At 38.2% G+C, this 18,351-nt stretch overlaps 1 long non-coding RNA gene across 1 annotated transcript; it reads left to right on the top strand.

The window, feature by feature from the left end:
- Positions 1–498: 498 nt before the first annotated feature.
- LOC117981403 (uncharacterized) lies at positions 499–17,460 on the top strand. The gene is made up of 3 exons (XR_004672902.2): positions 499–600; positions 2,695–2,770; positions 16,633–17,460. It is a non-coding gene; the product is annotated as an uncharacterized LOC117981403 (long non-coding RNA).
- Positions 17,461–18,351: the final 891 nt, after the last annotated feature.

Genomic DNA, 18,351 nt, shown 5'->3' with positions numbered 1-18,351 from the left:
CTGGATGCTCTTTGTATATTCACTCTTTCATACCCGTAGGGTGATGTTGCATCCTTAGGGAACCAGCGAGGGAAAAGTGGGCTTGGGTTGTCTGTGTTCTAAAATTATATAAGATTTCCTGGACAATAGATGCACGTTAAGCATTATTTCAGCATATGATATGGGGAGGAAGAACATGGGGGTTAGGCCAAGATCCAGGGCCCAAGAACAACATCCAGTTTATACAGACAGATTATAATAATGGGCCAAACTGGCAAGAACAAAATGGAAAATGTGTTCCTGCAGCAGAAGGAGACTCATGGGGGATATAATTGGTATTTTCAGATATTGAAAAGACTACCATAAAGAAAAGACTGCCAGTATACCCCACTAGATCAGTCAGCAGAAATAACAGGGAGTTAAATTTAGTATAAATATAGGGAAGGTCTTTCTAAATATTAGAGCTCTCTGACAATACCATGAATGGCATCCTAAAGAAAGTTTCTTCCACTTGACAGGCTCAGTAAAGATGATCATCTATGAAAACTGTTCTGGAGGTGGTTTATGCAGAGGACAAAGGATGGCCTCTCACTCTGGGATGATACAAATCTAAAAGTTAAGGTGAGTCCTGACATTCACAATAAGCAATGAATAGCCCATATCAAATGATAAATGGCAAGACAGAAAATTTGGAAAATCTAATAAGAAACTAGGAAAGAGGAAGAGGTAGGAAAAAGACAAGGATAGAAAAGGAGAGGAAGTAAAGAGAGAGGAAAAATGAATTTAAATCAATTGTGCGAAAATGAGAAAAGGCACACCTGAAATTAGACATGTTAAAGTCAATGGCTACAAGGAGCTACCCACCAGCTCTCTCCCCCTGGGATTTCTGGGTGCTTGGTCACCTCTCACACAAAAGGAACAGTAGAAATTCGAGTAGGTAATTATTCATCCCTGATTCATGAGCCCGGACTTTCCTGTGGGCTGTTATTTATATAGATTTTAGGGGGAGATGCAATTCAAGAACTCTAGAGACAAACATCATGGGTTTTTACGAACTATAGAATTAATTTCTGTATTGAATTATTGACATTCTGCAAACCAAATGTCTTCAGGAATTTTGTTTATTCTGATCTTACATTCCTTAATTACTTATTATTCTCCATGATTAGTTGGAAAAGGAAATGCATATCTTAGGCATCCTATTTCAGGATGCAATCTGAACAAGGTAGAACAGTCTTGCCTCAGCAGATAGAAGGACGGAGAGATCCAATTTTATTTTTTAAGTTCTGGGACACATGAGCAGGATGTGCAGGTTTGTTACATAGGTAAATGTGTGCCATGGTGGTTTGCTGCACCTATCAACCCATCACCTAGGTATTAAGCCCTGCATGCATTAGCTATTTATCCTGATGCTCTCCCTCCCCCCATCCCGCCAACAGGCCCCAGTATGTGTTGTTCCCCTCCCTGTATCCATGTGTTCTCATTGTTCATCTCACACTTAGAAGGGAGAACATGTGGTGTTTGGTTTTCTGTTCCTGTGTTAGTTTGCTGAGGATGATGGCTTCCAGCTCCATCCATGTCCCTGCAAAAACATGCTCTCATTCCTTTCTAATTCCTTTCTCATTCCTTTCCTACATAGTATTCCGTGGTGTATATGTACCACATTTTCTTTATCCAGTCTATCACTGATGGGCATTTGAGTTGATTCCATGTCTTTGCTATTGTGAAAAATGCTGCAATGAATATACACGTGCTTGTATCTTTATAATAGAATGATTTATAATCCTTTGGGTATATACCCAGTAATGGGATTGCTGGGTCAAATGGTATTTCTGGTTCTTGGTCTTTGAGGAATCACCACACTGTTTTCCACAATGGTTGAACTAATTTACATTCCCAACAACAGTGTAAAAGCATTCCTATTTCTCCACAGCCTTGCCAGCATCTGTTGTTTCTTGACTTTTTCATAATTGTCATTCTGACTGGCATGAGATGGTATCTCATTGTGGTTTTGATTTGCGTTTCTCTAATGATCAGTGATGTTGAGCTTTTTTGTGTTTGTTGGCTGTATAAATGTCTTCTTTTGAGAAGTGTCTGTTTATGTTCTTTGCCCGCTTGTTAATGGAATTGTATGCTTTTTCTTGTAAATGTGTTTAAGTTTGTTTTTTCTTGTAAATGTGTTTAAGTTCCTTGTAGATTCTGGATATTAGACCTTTGTCAGATGGATAGATTGCAAAAATTTTCTCCCATTCTGTAGATTGTCTGTTCACTATGATGGTAGTTTCTTTTGCTGTGAAGAAGCTCTTTAGTTTAATTAGATCCTATTTGTCAGTTTTTGCTTTTGTTGAACCAGGATTTAAAATCAGGATTATGTGACACTAAATCCACAGCATAGACTGCCTCCAGCAAACAACAAACCACAGACAAATAAATAGAATAAATATTTTTATATATCTTAACTAATATTTAGAAATAAAATATGATGAGTAAATGAAGTCAAACATACAAATTTTATTTTTGTATTTCACTGATAAAGAGAGGAGGATTATTTTTCAATCAAAATTTGGTAGTATATTCTAATATTGATAACAACTGGTAAACCTTCATATGGCAATTTTATGGAGTTTTGAAAAAATGTGCAGAAGGTTTATTGAGAATTTAACATGGCTAAATACCCCATTGAGTTATTAATTATGTTTGTTTTCTAATTCACAGGTTAATCATGAAGGTCGGGTATTCCAGGTTTGGTATTTTATCTGACCAGTATGAGTATTTTTGTGGACAACACCAGGTAAAGTCCTTAAGATGACTCTCAAATGGCCTAAGATGGGTCATGTGGCAGTTCCATAAAAACCACCATGGTGTTGTGTGGCTAGACCTGGATCATGCACTCAAGCCTGAAGTTTTAGATGGGAGCCCAAGGTGGGCAGATATATCCTACCCAAAATAGATGAGGTTCTGTTATCAGAAAAAGGATGAATAGATACTGGTTGGTGAAAATATCAGATGTTTGCTATCACTTTACAACCAGCACATAGTACAAGTCTAGTACGTTAGAGCTGCCATTGTGATTGTTTTTGTTGTTAGTGTTATAATACTATTAATTGAATCTGAGATGTTTAAAATATATTGTGTGTCCACATTTGCTTCATTTGTCCTGGCTTCTCCAAGATTTGTCTGCAGTTGGCTTTAAAGCCCCAGGTTCCAAATCAGTCATTCTTGAGACAGGAGTATTTTGATGCACAATGAACACTAAGGAAAGAGATTTTCTGCTAGATGGGCCCAGGGATTAATTCTGAATATGCCATGTACAAGCTTGAACATGTTATTAAATCTCATTTATCCTTTGCTTTCCCATCTAGAAGATGGAATAATAATAACAATCATACAAGGTGGTTTTAAGTAGTAATAATACATGGCAAATTCTCAAAACAGTGTCTGGATATGAGGTAAAATATGCCCTTAAAGCATGTAGCCTAATTCCTGGTACATAACCAGTTCTTAATAAATAGTGGCAAACATTGTGGCTAGCATTTCATAACTTGTAGTTCTCACTATTCTTATTGGAAGTTTATATCATGACCTGGTAGGAATCAGTGCTTTAAAACAGATCACTAGGCTACTTATATTGCTTCACGAATGTTCTGACAACCAATCATATGAATAAAAGTTCCACTAGGTGGCTGCATGGTGGCTTTTCAAAGCCTCTTGCCTGACCTGTGTTCACCTAGGCTTATGAGACAACTTCTATCTTGGCATCCATGCTCCGATTTGAACAAATTTCCTTATCATTGTACTTATTCCTTGTACTATAATGGCTTTTCTCTTTCACCAGACTGAAATCTTCACAAGGCAGGGTGGTGATATCCCTCTGCCCCTAGCATAATGTCTGACAAATAGTAAGCTTGTTAATGACATCTGCTGAATGAATGATTGAATGTTTCAACCAATGAATTAATAAATTATTCTTGAGTGAAGATTTCCTGCTGTTGCTGCCACACAAGTTTTTGGTCTCCTACAGCCAGTGATTTGGAGACCCCCTTTGGGCATTCTGTGTCCTGCTAGCTGTGGCCCTTGCCTCTTATCTGGGGACTGAGCTTGGGTTGGGTTCATCATCTTCCTCTGTGGTTGAAGAAGCTTTTTGCTTCACGTGAGATTATAGCAATACGTGCATGCCTGTTGTGTACGGGTTTTATTTATTTTAGAAACCACTTTGGAAAAAACCTTTCCCACTGTAATTTTAAATACCACAGGAATTTGTCACTGTGCCAAAAATGTTAAACATAATTAGAGCAGCTCTTACGTGTTTAGTATTATGCCAAGAACATTTTTTCCTCAAAGGTATTTTGATTATGATACCTTTCTGAGTAAATGTAATCAATATCAAAGTTATATCTGTTATAGTCAAAACCATTTAAATTACTAACTTCTCTTTAAGGCCTCTTTCTAAGGAGGGTGGGTTTAAGAATAATGATCTTGAAAATAACTTTTGAGATAACTTATATATAATGAGAAAGTTTCCAACAAGTTAAAAAATAATACTGAATGATGTTATAGAAAGGATGATTGCTTTGTTGGAGTCTGTAAATATGAAATGTGTTCTTTTAAATATCATTAATTATTTCTGTATGTGCTATTTACATTTGGCTCCAATCGTGAATATCCAAAGACCTTTAAGTTTAGTTTTGCAGATTTTATAAAGTTGTCATAGATTAGTTCTGTATTTTTATATATGGCCTGCATTTGCATATATTTATTTACATATTCACTTCACTGTTGTTTTATATTTAAATAGTAAGTTTCTCCTCAATTCTTTGTAGAAAATGCTCATTCTCATAAATGTAAATAACACAAGAAATTTTAGACCAAAAATAGGGTCCAGATCAGGTAACATATTTTCGTGCAAAGCTAGTAACATCTGTCAAATAATAGTTTTTATTTAGTTTACTTTGTTTTCCTGAAAATACCCATAAATGAGTTTTACTGATTGTGCGTGGTCTGGAGGCAGTATAAGAATGCTTGCCCTATGTCCCATAAAGAACTTACTCTGTCCAGACCCTAGACTGGGGCCTGATTTGGTTCATCTGGATTCATCAGAAGATATGCGGCACCTTTAAATCAGGACAGGCTAGCATTGTGCCACCTGCAGGGGGCCAGAAAAGCAGTCCGGCTCTCATTGCCACCCCTGCCCTCTCCCTGGATTCAGCAGTGACTGCCTCTCGGCCCAGCTTCTGATATTTACCTTCAGATCTCCATAACTACCTAATGCAGGCACCATGACCAGAATTTCACAGTGAACTAGCTAGTTGCAAACACTTGCCGTGACTCTCATCTGGTTTAACTTCCGTGTATCTCTTGAAGGAATGGGTATGGAAATGGCTTCCTAGATATATCTGAAGTGATTCTTTAAATCTAAAATCTCAGAGGAAAAAAAGAGACTATCTGAGCCCTAACCCAATATTGAATAATAAATATAGTTTTAACAATTAACTTAAGACAAATATATGCTAATATGTCATACATAGATATGTATATGTATGTGTGTGTGACATATATTACATAAACACAAAACAAAATACAACTATAGGTGTGGCTTATAGTAATGATTCTTGAACTTTGGTTAAAAAAAAACCCTTTTTAAAAATCTGATGAATGAGATGGACCTTCTGTGCAGAAACACTTTTATTTACACAAACTTTCACACACAGGGGATTCACAAAATCATCGATGCTGAGAAAAGAAATAATAAGTATATGCATATGCATATTATCACATATTCAGTGTTCCCAGTGGAAGATATAATCACTAGATTAAACACCAAGATAAATGCTGAAAATGTCTTCTCCTTTTATTTTTCTGTTAATTGCCTCTATTCCCAGTTGTATGACATGGAGTGTTAGTGGTGAGGTAGGAAGTAGAAGAGGGAATTGTAAATCTGTTACACTGTGGAGAGAGACATTGATTATATAAAATTTTCAAAAAGCTGAATTTGAGACTTATTTCCTATATGTACAACGTTGATGGGCTTCATGATGTCAGAAAATTCTGATTAGGCTCTCCTATCTAAACAGTCCTCTAACTGTCCCTTTATCCTAGCTTCAGAAAGACTACAGTAGCTGAGGGGACCCTGCATCAGGATCATCTATGGGTTCACAGTTCACTTCGTGGGCTAAAGGTTCTGGGGCAGGAGTATGTAAGAGGAACTTTTTCCACTGGATTTCCTAACCCTTCTAATGGAGACGATGCTACAAGAAACTCACGCTACAATGCCCATCTGATATTTAAGACTTTTGAGATTTTAGCTTCTTCACCTACCTCGTATGCACATTAGTCCAGCCCCATGTGCACTGAGTAGGCTAATTGCATTAAAGACTTCTGACAACCGGGGTCCAACAAAGCAAACACAATGATTTTCCAATACAGATGCAGTAATTGTGCCTTAGGGGAAATGGCAGATTAGAAGATCAAATGATCGCACTCTCCATTTCCTAGTTTTGTCCAGCTCCAGAGTCCACAGCTCTGAAATAGAAGTGTCTGGAATGAAGGCTTCCTGATGCAGGTCCCTCACTCGAGCTTTAAAACTGTGTGGGCTTTTTTTTTTTTTCCGGGAAATGAAAATTGCACTTTAATTTTCCCTCACTATAATACACTGACATATTTTTATCCTACAGCTTATCAGAGGAGGCCAACCCATTGATCACAAAAAAGGATAGTACAGAGGTATAAAACTCAATAAGATTTTGAAAAGGAGTTATCTGGTGAATGCAGAAAGTTTCCAAAGTTTTGAGTTGCTTTTTCATGGCAAAGTAAAATAAAGAATGCTCATCTTTCCAAGTATGTATCCGTATCATAGGATTATGAACCTGACTTTCTGTTTTAGAGGGATTTCCTATAGAGAAACTCATAATGCAATTTAAATCCCACTCTTCCATTTGCACCCTAGGAAGATATTTTTCTGTATAGTCATTCAATTCTCATGAAAAATGTATAACTCACTGTTGCAATGCATGAAGGAAAATGAAGATAGCCATTTCCATTTTGTAAGAGGGCTCCATGATAAGAAAGTGCCCAATTATTTCATGTCTCAATCTTGTTTTCCCACCTCCTGCAATACCAATATGCTTATTACCAACACATCCTCTACCTGGCAATGCCTCTGACTTGGATGTCATGAAATGCAAGCCCTGCCTGAGAGTTGTTGCAGCATTTACAGTTAGGACTCACTTTATTTGGTTTTACCAGGTTTTTGAGGAATGGCCTCCTCCTGTTCCAGGATCCAGTTCCGGACACCACATTTCATCCAGTCATCATGTCTCCTTAGTCTCCTCTGGTCTGTGACAGATTTTCTATCTTGTCTTTCCTGACCTTAACAGTGTTAAGGCATACTGACTAGGAATCCAGAAAATCTGGGTTTGTCTGATGTTTTCCTCAAGATTAGACTGGGGTTGGGAATTTTTGGAAAGGGTACTACAGAGGTGAAGACCCTTCTCATTACATAGTATCAGGGGGTACATGAGACCCATGCAACATCCTTGGTGATGCTGACCTCCATCTCTTGGTTAAGGTGATGTCTGCCACATCTCTCCACTGCAAAGTTACCATTTTGCTCTTCCCTACTCTATTATTTGGACAATCTCTAGGTCTAGCCTATCCCCAAAGGGGTAAGGGTGGAACAAATTAAACTCTGTCTCCTGAAGAAGGAAGTATTAGGAATTTTTCTATAAGGAAGGGTTGTCTCTTCTCCCCCACTCATTTGTTTATTCAATCTTTATTTATATCAGTGTGGATTCATGTATATTTATTTCATACTTTGAGTTTTAAGCAAACTAAGTTTAAATGTCCCAAAACACAACCTCCATCCCCTGGGATTAGAGCAATCAGAGTCCTGGGGCAGAGCTTTCACGTGGGAGCGGGAACAGGAGCGTGACCATGGAAGGCCCCTCACTGATACAGTTCCCGCCCCAGCTCCACTGATGATACACTGATTAGGGGAGACTTAGTCACAGCCTTTCCCGCAGACACCTTTTACTGCCTGCCCGCCCACACAGCAATTTCCTTCATTACCCAGTGCTGAGTGTTGGCTGGCGAGCCACAGCTCAGCCCGTTAATGAACAGGCTTCTGTTACTCACAGAGGCATGCTCGTCTCATGTCTCTGTTCATAGGGATCCTGGGCATCATCAAAAAACCAAGCCACTTGCTTTTCTTCTTCTTTTTATTAGAAAATAAAGTACTGCATCCTTGGCTTTTATTGTATAGATAGCCCAAGTCCAGAAATATGTCTCTTCTCCAAAAAAACACTCGACTCAAATAATGACTGAAGTATTTAACTGCACATAGAGCAATTTCAAATGAGTTTCATTTTTTTAATAATGAAAGGACATAGGTTTGTTAGGATTTCACATTTTCCTTTTTTTCCATCTAAACTCTTTTTATTTTATAACTTTAACTTTAGAACTTTAGAATGTTGCCAATTACTAAAATGTGATATTTCGTGCTGACAGTAAGAGGCGTTTATTAAGTGCTCGATGCTTGCTACGTAGAGGTCTATTCTGTGAGTCAGAATGTACTGATTTACTGGTAGAGAACCTGAGACTAAGAAGAGAATGATTGTGTTTAAGTAATAGAATGAGGCTGCACAAAAAACTTTTTTTCTTATGGAAATTTACCCTAAGAATTTCCAAGGACCCAATAAATAAGGAAATGGATTAAAATACAGGACAAATTGTGCTTTCCCTCTGGGGAAGAGAGAACACGCAGTAGAGAATCCCATTTCCCACCCACTTCCCTCATCCACTACCCCATCTCCAGGCCCATGGCCTTCCTGCAGATCGACCTTGGGAATGTGGGAGTGAGGCAGACCTGGAATGAATCCTGCCTGTCTCTTACCACAGGAGAGCTGGGGCAAGTTACTTAAAAACGTGGAAGCCTCAGCTGCTCCATCTATGTAATGGGGGTCATGGTATCCCTGTAAGAGAAGCTTGTGTGGAAATTAAGTGAGCTGATATACAGTGCTTTACAGGGGGCCTGGAACATAATAATTGCTAAACAAGTGGAAGCTGAGATTAGGTTAGGAAGAAGCAAGAGGCTTCAGGCTGTCCCTGGGTGTCAGTAACGAATATTAAACATCTATACATTCCAAAGAAAGGGCTCTCACAGCATCAGTCAGCAAACTCATATTCATTAACATTGTTTAGATATTCACAGTCTTGACTGAAGAAAAGTTCTCTGCCTCAAACTGCAGTCTTTTGTGCTACGAGTTAGCTGATTTCGTCTTGTGAAGTCCCCATAGTGATGAAAGTTAAACTGACAGAGGAAGAAAATGGCAAAAAAACTGCCAGGGACCGTGGGATCCAATTTCTCATAGTAAATTCAGGGCAGAACACATGACTGGCTCCTTCCCTGAAGCCTGCCTGAAGAAGCGGAGTCTCGGGTAGAGAGGGTGATGGGCATGCCTGGAGAAGAAAAGGGGGAGCTGAGGGAAGCTGAACTGGGCCCCTGGGAGAGGGATGTATTCTCTATCAGCAGAAGCCGGGAATAAGACACAGAGCTGGCGGGGCTGGAGAATTTGGTGGAGTGACAGAGAGACAGAGACAGACAGAGAACCCTCGGGGCGAGGGAGGAAGAGCCAGGGCCACCTTGCCCAATGTGCTCAGCGCCTCAGGCCCCTGGTACGTTTAGGGGCTCATGGGATACTTTAATTTTCATTTCTTTTAAAATCGGGATAAATAAATGAATATAATAATATATAATAATAAATACAGATGGATTATATTAGCCCTTATACCAACACAATTGTAAAATATAATTATTAATATTTTTTATGGAGAAAGAGGTCCACGAAGGGAAACACGCCCAGGGCCCATTAAATTCATCATCAAGCCCGGGAGAGAGCCACAGAGATGTGAAAGCTGCCTCGAGGAAAGGCATTTTAGAGAAAGAGATATTTAAAGAGGATGTTTAATATAACTGCCAACAATGGTCTAATCTGAATCTAATTATGGGGGAGAAGCTGTACAAATACAGACAAAGGGACATTCACAAAACAACAGGCCTGAAGTCTTCAAAAACATCAACAATACGAACTACCTAACAGTTTGGGGAATTGTTCATCAGTCATGTGAATACATAACAGGTCGAGAAGCTTGGATAAACATGACAACTAAATGTAATACAAGCTCTTTGATTGGAAAGAGAGAGAAAAGTGGGAAAAAAGGAAGAACCTGAATATGAACTGTAATGGTATTGAAGCAATGTTAATTTCCTGAGAGAGATCATTGTACAGTGTAATACGGGAGGGCATTCTTATTCTTAGGAGATGTGTGCTGAAATATTGTGATATCTGGAACTAATTGTCAAATGGTTCACTGAATACTCATGCATAAACACACACACACACACCACATACACACACACACATATATGTGCAGAAAGAGATTAGTGAATCTAGATGAAGGGTATATGACTTTTCATCATGCTTTCCCTATAACTTTCCTATAGGATTGAATTTTTCAAAATTATAGATTGAGGAAAATAAAATGAGAAAGTTTGAACTAGAAAAAAAAGAATTGTAGAGAGTTGTGTGGAGTAGTGTGAGAAATACCACAGTAAAGACAGCTGTACTGACAAGCTAGTTTAGACTTCCGTGCTTTTGGAGTTGAATTCATGGAGTTTGTTTTTGGGACATCCATTTGCCTTAGGGCAATAGGAGGACACCTTAAAATTGCCCTTGTTCATTTGGGTTTTACTCACCTTGAGCTTTATTTTAAATCAAGGTGGAGATTTAATGGGACACCTGGCCCAGCTGTTACTTTTTAGAACTTTGTTATTTTTTGAGGTTGATGTCTTTGCTGCTTGAAGAATTGCTTCAGTGGGACCCACTTCAGAGGGAGACACTCAAGATGATAAATACGCCATGTGATGCAAAAGGAAGGAAGTACTTTCTGATAAGAAAGGAAACAACGCTAGCTGATGCTCCCTCCCTGAGACCCAAAGTTGGAAAACTGTATTGGGTTTACCTGGAAGACTATGGGGTAACAGACACCAAGTGGTACAAAAGGCAATGGGAAACAATGCTGAGCATCTATACGTAGACAAAGATCCAGGTGTGAGTCACCATCAGGGACTACGTGGAACATCATGGCCAAGGGACTCACTTTTGCAAGACTGCCCAGGACAGTCCTTTCACGTGGTACCATGTGGCAACAAGAGGCAGGAAAGAATCGAAGCCTGTACTTAGAGGCGGAACTGCAACTGTCCCTCTTCAACCCAAACTAGCAGAGTGTAGACTCCCAGGGCCTTTCCCCCCTTTTCCCCCTTTGGCAACTGGATGTGGTGTTAGGGTAGGAGAGGTCTTAAAAAGAATTCTGTATTTTCTACTAACAGTTCAGAGGATTTAAATGATAATCTGAGGATGTAAGAGGTGATGGCATATTTGTATCCTGAGCTGGTAAAGTCGTTTATAGGAGTTATATGTCATATGAATATTTGAAGTGACATCATTCGTCATGACTTATGGAAATACCCATCCTTTCCTGAATATCTGCATTTGCTTTCTCTCTGGCCTCCGCAGTATCTGTCTTTCTCGTAGTCCTGATCCCCTTTCTCCGTCTCTGTTGGTGGAGTTCACATGCTCCTCAATCAATCCTCAGTACTACTTCCAGACTGTGATCAGGATATGTAGACATAACAGAGAGACTGGAACTGAGAATCAAACTGGTATAAGCCAAAGATAAGTATTTTTATCAAGGGAACGAACTGGCATTGTTTCCTGGAGCAAAGCAGTTCAGCCTCAACTTAAGTCACTTGCACCAGGTCTGTTTAGTTTGGAGCATCTATGATAGGCTATACACAATGCTATCTTATGGGGTGCAATGGCAATCATATGAGACTCTGCCTTTCTATTCAACATGCTCCCCATTTATGGGATAAAAATAGTCATTATAATAATCGGGTTTCAAATCAGGGGCAGTGGGACTGTCAGCAGGAATAAAACACCTACTAGAGAGCTTCTTGCCTCATTTTTCAGCTTTGGTTGAATAACTAGAATTTTTGCAAAGTTCTTTCTCATAATGTGCTAAATTCTGCCTCCCTGAAATGTGCAAAGAACTCCTCAGGAGCAATGCAGAAGTCTCTTTGCCTTTTCATGTAACTGACTTCTAATACTTGCAGGTCACTGTCATCTATGTTGTAATGACCTGTTCACCCACTATGATTTCAGATCTTTATTTCCTACACTTTGTTTCATTTTCCTTTCTATCAGCCTGGTCCTAGATTCTAAGACACACTAATAGAGGAAATTTAGGCAGTCTTAGGATAAGAAACTGTCAATTCAGCAATAGCTCATATGATAATCTCGTGGTAGGTAAACACTTTAATGAGGGGGTGATTGGGCTCCCAGGTAAACACCAACACAAGTTATGAACAAGAAGGAGTTCAGGCCTTAGGCCAAAGTCCCATGGCATACTTGAAACCATCCAAAAAATATTCTCACGTCAATAGTTACGTTATCTTTGAATAAACCCAAGTGTCAAAGCTTTCTCTATAATAAAATTAATACGCACTATGACTATTACCATATATGTATTAATCATCCACACAGCACTTAAAATTTACTGTAACATGTCATAAACAAAAACGTGCAACTAACATATAGGTACTGTTTGAAAAATAATAATAAGCAGGCACTCATATATCTATCTCAAGCCTAAGAAATAGGTCAGTGCCAGTATATTTGATGCTCTCTGGGTACTACTGTTCCATGATTTTGTTTCCCGCCTTCCCCCAAAGATAGCTGCTAACCTGAATTTGGTGTTATTATTAACTTTCCTTTATTTTAAATTTTTACCACATATGTATGTATGTATTCAGAAATACTATTGTTAAATTTTTCTTTTTCAGAATTTATATAAATGGAATCACAATACCCCATGTGTTCTTATGTGACTTACTTTTCTCCCCATTAATATAATATTTTTAGATCCCTCCACATGGGTTTCATTCATTTTCATATGCTATTTTTATATCAATTTAACTTTTTACTTGTATCTAGTTCTTTGCTATTATGACTAACTTGTATCTAGTTCTTTGCTATTATGACTAACACTATGAACATTCTCGTACATGTGCTCTGTTGGACAAGAGTTTCTCTAGGGAGCATAACTAGGAGTACAGTTGCTGCTAATAGTGCGTTTTCATGTTCAGATTTACTAAGTAATATTAAAAGGATTTTCACAATGATTGTATCAATTTATACTCCATAGCAGGGCTTAAAGGTTCCTGTTACCCTACAAACCAGTCAAACTTTGATGCTTTAAATCTGTGCCGCCATGGCTGATGCAGCATGGTACCTCACTGTGGTTTTACCTTGGTTACTAACGTGACTGGGCATTGATAGGTCTTTGTGGTTCCTTTTCTGTGGAATCCCTGTTCATGTGTGTTTCTCATTCTTCGATTGGGTTGGTTGTCTTCTTATTGATTTTTAGGAGTTCTGCATATATTCTAGACATTGACCTTTTGATAATAATATGAGGAAATGCCATTTTTCCAGTTTTTGGCTTGTTTCTTCATTCTTGTTGTGGTGTCTTTTAATATAAAGAAGATCTTAATATACTTGAGTTTGCCAAAATTTTCCTTATGGTATTCATTGTCTTTAAAAGAAACAACTCTATCAACTAGGTCATAAAGCAATTGTCTTAGATTTTTTTCTTAATAGATAACCAACTGCCTCAGTGCCATGTATTGAACACTGAGCTATGACAGCAGCTCTGCATTCATCAAAGCTCAACATAAGTACAAGTCAATTTTTGGCCTCTGTATTCTCTTCCATTGACCTATCCTTGCCTCAGGATCACACTGTCTTTCTTTTTTTTTTTTTTTCTTTTTTGAGACGGAGTCTTGCCCTATCACCCCAGCTGGAGTTCAATGGTATGATCTTGGCCTACCACAACCTCTGCCTCCTAGGTTCAAGTGATTCTCCTGCCTCAGCCTTCCGAGTAGCTGGGATTACAGAAACCCACCATCATGCCGAGCTAATTTTTTTTGTATTTTTCTAGAGATGAGGTTTCACTCACCATGTTGGCCAGGCTGGTCTTGAACTCCTGACCTCAGATGATTCACCTGCCTCAGGCTCCCAAAGTGCTGGGATTACAGGTATGACCCACCACACCCAGCCATACTGTCGTAATTACCAGTTATTGATTCCCAGAAGGCTAAGTCCTCTCTCCACCTCCGTTACTACCTATTCTTCTCATTAAAGGGAGTTTTGGCTATTTAGAGGTCTTTGCTTTTCCATATCAATAGAATTAGTTTATCAAGTTCCATATAAAACCCTATTGGGATTATGCTTGCAAAGTTCATTGATTCACCAGTTTGGAGAGAATTAATATCTTTACAATATTAAGTCTTCCTATCATAGAACATGAAATACCTTCAAATGTCTTTCAAGAATGTTGCATACTTTTCTCCCATGAAAGACTTGGGCATTTTTTTTTTTGCTGGATTTCTTCTAAGATACTGAATCTTTATTTTATTTATTTATTTATTTATTTATTTATTTATTTATTTATTTTCTAATTTCAGTAAGTTTATGGGAAACTGGTGGTGTTTTGTTACATGAATAAGTTTTTTAGTGGTGATTGCTGAGATTTTGGTGCATCCATCACCCAAGCAGTGTACACTGCACCCAATGTGTAGTCTTTTATCCCTCACCCACCTCCCACCCCTTCCCCTGGATCCCCAAAGTCCACTGTATCATTCCTATGCCTCTGCATTCTCATAGCTCCCACTTATGAGTGAGAACATAAGATGTTTGATTTTCCATTCCTGAGTTACTTCACTTAGAATAATAGTCTCCAATTCCATCCAGGTTGCTGCGAGTGCTATTACTTTGTTCCTTTTTATGTCTGAGTAGTTATTTTAAATGGTGTCTTTTTCAGTGTTGCATTTTCTAAATGTTCTTGCATCTTTATCTTGGAGAATACCTGTGACTTATGTTTAGAGTTGTTCCCACTGAGAGATTGTGTTCCCCCAGCACATAGGGCCACTTTAAACCAGATTTTCCACTGGGAAATTTCAGGCCACACATGTAGTTGAAATTCTGGCTGCAAATTGTGCACATGGTGGCTTGTGATTAAGAATTCAGAGATTTCACCTCATCCCAAAGTTCTAAGGCAGACACATGGTGATATCTGATCTGATCTCCTTCCGGGCTTGGGTCTTAGGCTTTGTCTTGGTGCCCACCCACACCTGCCTCTTAAAGCCCAGATCTAGGCCATCAAACAGGCAGATGTCCCCAGACAAACACAGCTTTTTCCCTACTTATCCATGTACAATCCTGCTTTCTGGTATAGATTGTCTTCTTTTACTGTCAGCTCAGCCAAGCCTAAAAATGACATTTAAAAATTTTAAAAAATAAATCTAATATTTTATTCTATGAGGAGTTTTCCTGTTCATCTACTCTGCCATATTGCCAGGAATAGAAGGTCTCCCTCTTTTTTATGTAGAAAAGAAATGATTTTTTTTGGCATAGTTGTATCTTAATGAACTTATGTTGATTCCACATTCTCTTTAATGGCTCATAAACATTTTCTTTAATTATCTTTTTAAAATTGTGTGCCAAAGTCATCTATCTGTACTTTCTATTTCTATCCTTTGATTTTCCCCTTAAAAGTAAAGACATTTGTTTTTTTCCAGTCTTGGCATCTCTCCCAGGCTCCGTGCTTTTCAAATAATTACCACAGTGACTTTGATTTCACACCTGCCATTTCCTGCAATACCCTCAACATAGCTTATTTGAGCCTAGAAACTGACAATCCAGTGTTCTTTACTATCTTCTCAGATAATATGGACATTTCCCCCAACTTTTCCATTTTGAAGCCTGGCATAAGATTTCAAGGCAAGCATGAGGAAGTATAGTAAAGATGAAAATTCGAACAGGATTTCAAATCCTGAACAAGTGTGTATGATTACCCCAGAGTTCTAGGTTCTAGGACAAGCCCTAGTTGCTTTTGGTGCAGTAGTCCTGAGAGAGACAGTGGGGCCCAAATAACTGTATTGTAATAGACCCCCATGTGGTTCTTATCACACTAAAATTTGAGGACTTCTGTTCTAAAAAGATGGATATAATGAAATTCCAGGCAGTAGATAAAAGTGGAAATCACATTGCTTATATCTCTGAAAGCACGCCATCTCTCTGTAGACAGCTCTACCTCCTCCACACCTTCTTTTCACTTAGGCTGTTGACAACCTCAGACAGAGAAAGAGTGAAATCTTCAGAGGAGCAAACTGTGCTCTCATTACCATGCTGGAAACCCACAAAAAGTATGACATTTAAACTTCACAGTACTTAGATGGTGGGTTTTTCCTACCAATATATAACAGCCTAAGGGTGTGGTCAATAGTTTACCTAAATCACAGGGCCAGTATCACAGTAAGAACATGACTATATTCCCTGCACCACTTCCGTTACTAACTGTTAACATTCTGAGTTTGCGCAAAAATTATAAGCAATTTTTTTTTCAGATCAAATTGCACTTTTTAATCTAAGAGGTTTAAATGTCTTCTGATTATAGCAAAATATCTACTTGGTAGTGAAGATTTATGCAGCTACAATCTCTCTTCAAACCTTCTTATCTTCTATTCTTTTCCCCTTTTAGGAATAGCCAATGAATAATAGGAAAATTGGTAAAAGTGGGCATTTTCAAAGGATGCTTGAAATGAAAAGTGACACCTCTGTTCATTAAAGAAGACATGCCCTGTGAGCTGACTCGGATGCCTCTTACCCTTCCATTCACCCTCTGCTGAAGCAACCAGTTGTATCCTAAAGCAACCCAAGCTAAATTCCTCACCACACACTCAGAGTTCTAAACCATTCTCTATGGGAGCTGTATGATGGCTGCAATAGAAAAATAAATTATCTAACAGCTACGCATTGCTACTCAGTTTAATTCACATTTAATCTTTTTTGATTTTGAAGTTTTTCTAGTAGTCAAGGCACACACTACTGTATTAAACGAAATTGAATGATGTTTTACAGTGACATGCTACACATGGGACATAGAATACATTAGGATTGAGGGGAGGAGCTATACTTTAACTTAAAGCCATAACAAAGTCATTTCTATTTCTTTCAAAGTTCCTCTCTCATCTTTCACAATAGTGATTCATATCCTTGATCTGTAGCACCAGAGTTTCTTTCCATCGATCCCTAAAAATTTCTAAAATCACATTAATTTCAATTACTATTATTTAGAAAACTAAATGTATAACATTGTAACAGGTGCTACTTTGCAATATTAAACCAACAGATGTGACAGATGCCAATGTTTTCAAACTAATGGTTTCCTTTTGTTTTGTTTCAAGTGTAATGATAAATGCTGACAAATGCTGATAGATGTTTTCATTCTATTGAGTAACTTGCTTTCTTTGCTGTTCTGTTGATATTGGTTTTTCTATAAAGTGTTTGATTCTTGTAAACCAGATTGAGATTCATTATAGTTGTATTTTAATTACATTAAAGCATAAATTTTATACATAGATCTTTCTTATGTCCTTTGGAAAATTGGCTATTGAACAGAATTATTTTATCCTGGTTAGTCTCTTAACAGACTTACTTTATGTCTCCACTACTGAGATGGCTTTCTTTTTGTTTGTTTGGGGTTTTTGCCATGCTGGATACTCTTCTCAAAAAATTAGTGGAACCACTTTAATCATGCCATTTGGGGAAGTAGGCCTAACTCCCATGTTTTTGTTTAAAACTTCTATTAATTTCAACTACTTGGTTTAAAAAAAATCTAACTTCAGTCCCATTATGCCAGAATCTTAGGCCACAGTGAAGTAAAAGAGATGCTTAAAATCACAGGTGGATGGTCATCATTTAAGAGGAAACTTACTAGTCTTTTTCCCCATGCTCAGTCTCCAAATCTTATCAGATTTCTTCTTTACTATCCCTTCACCTCTGTAAATTTCCCTAAGGACTCCAGCCATTCAGCCTCTTTTGGCACCTCTGGTGTTAGGAAAGCCATTTCTGTCTTGCCTTGTGGATACCTGGGAAAAGGGACCTTGATAACTCCGCCGTGGGGCCTTCTAGGCTGAGTATCTGGCCTTCCAGTTAGGCATACAGCTCATATATATTACTCATCTCTATGATATTTGGGGCAGAGTAAAGATTCAACATCACTGAAATAAGCTTAAAAATGGATGATGAATATAATTTGACTTGTCAAGTTACGTAGAAAGCCTCATAAAAAAAAAGGCTGACAAATCTTAGAATACATTTATACTTCTTTTTCCTATCCCAGTGGACAGCGCATCCAGTTATGCAATGATTTGTTGATTCATGTTTTTCCACTCTCTCCTTTCCTCTAATATTCATG

This window comes from Pan paniscus, chromosome 7 (assembly GCF_029289425.2).
Source record: "Pan paniscus chromosome 7, NHGRI_mPanPan1-v2.0_pri, whole genome shotgun sequence".
Lineage (NCBI taxonomy): Eukaryota > Metazoa > Chordata > Mammalia > Primates > Hominidae > Pan > Pan paniscus.
Note: the sequence above shows the minus strand (reverse complement) of the source record. Positions and strands in the feature narration are given on the sequence as shown.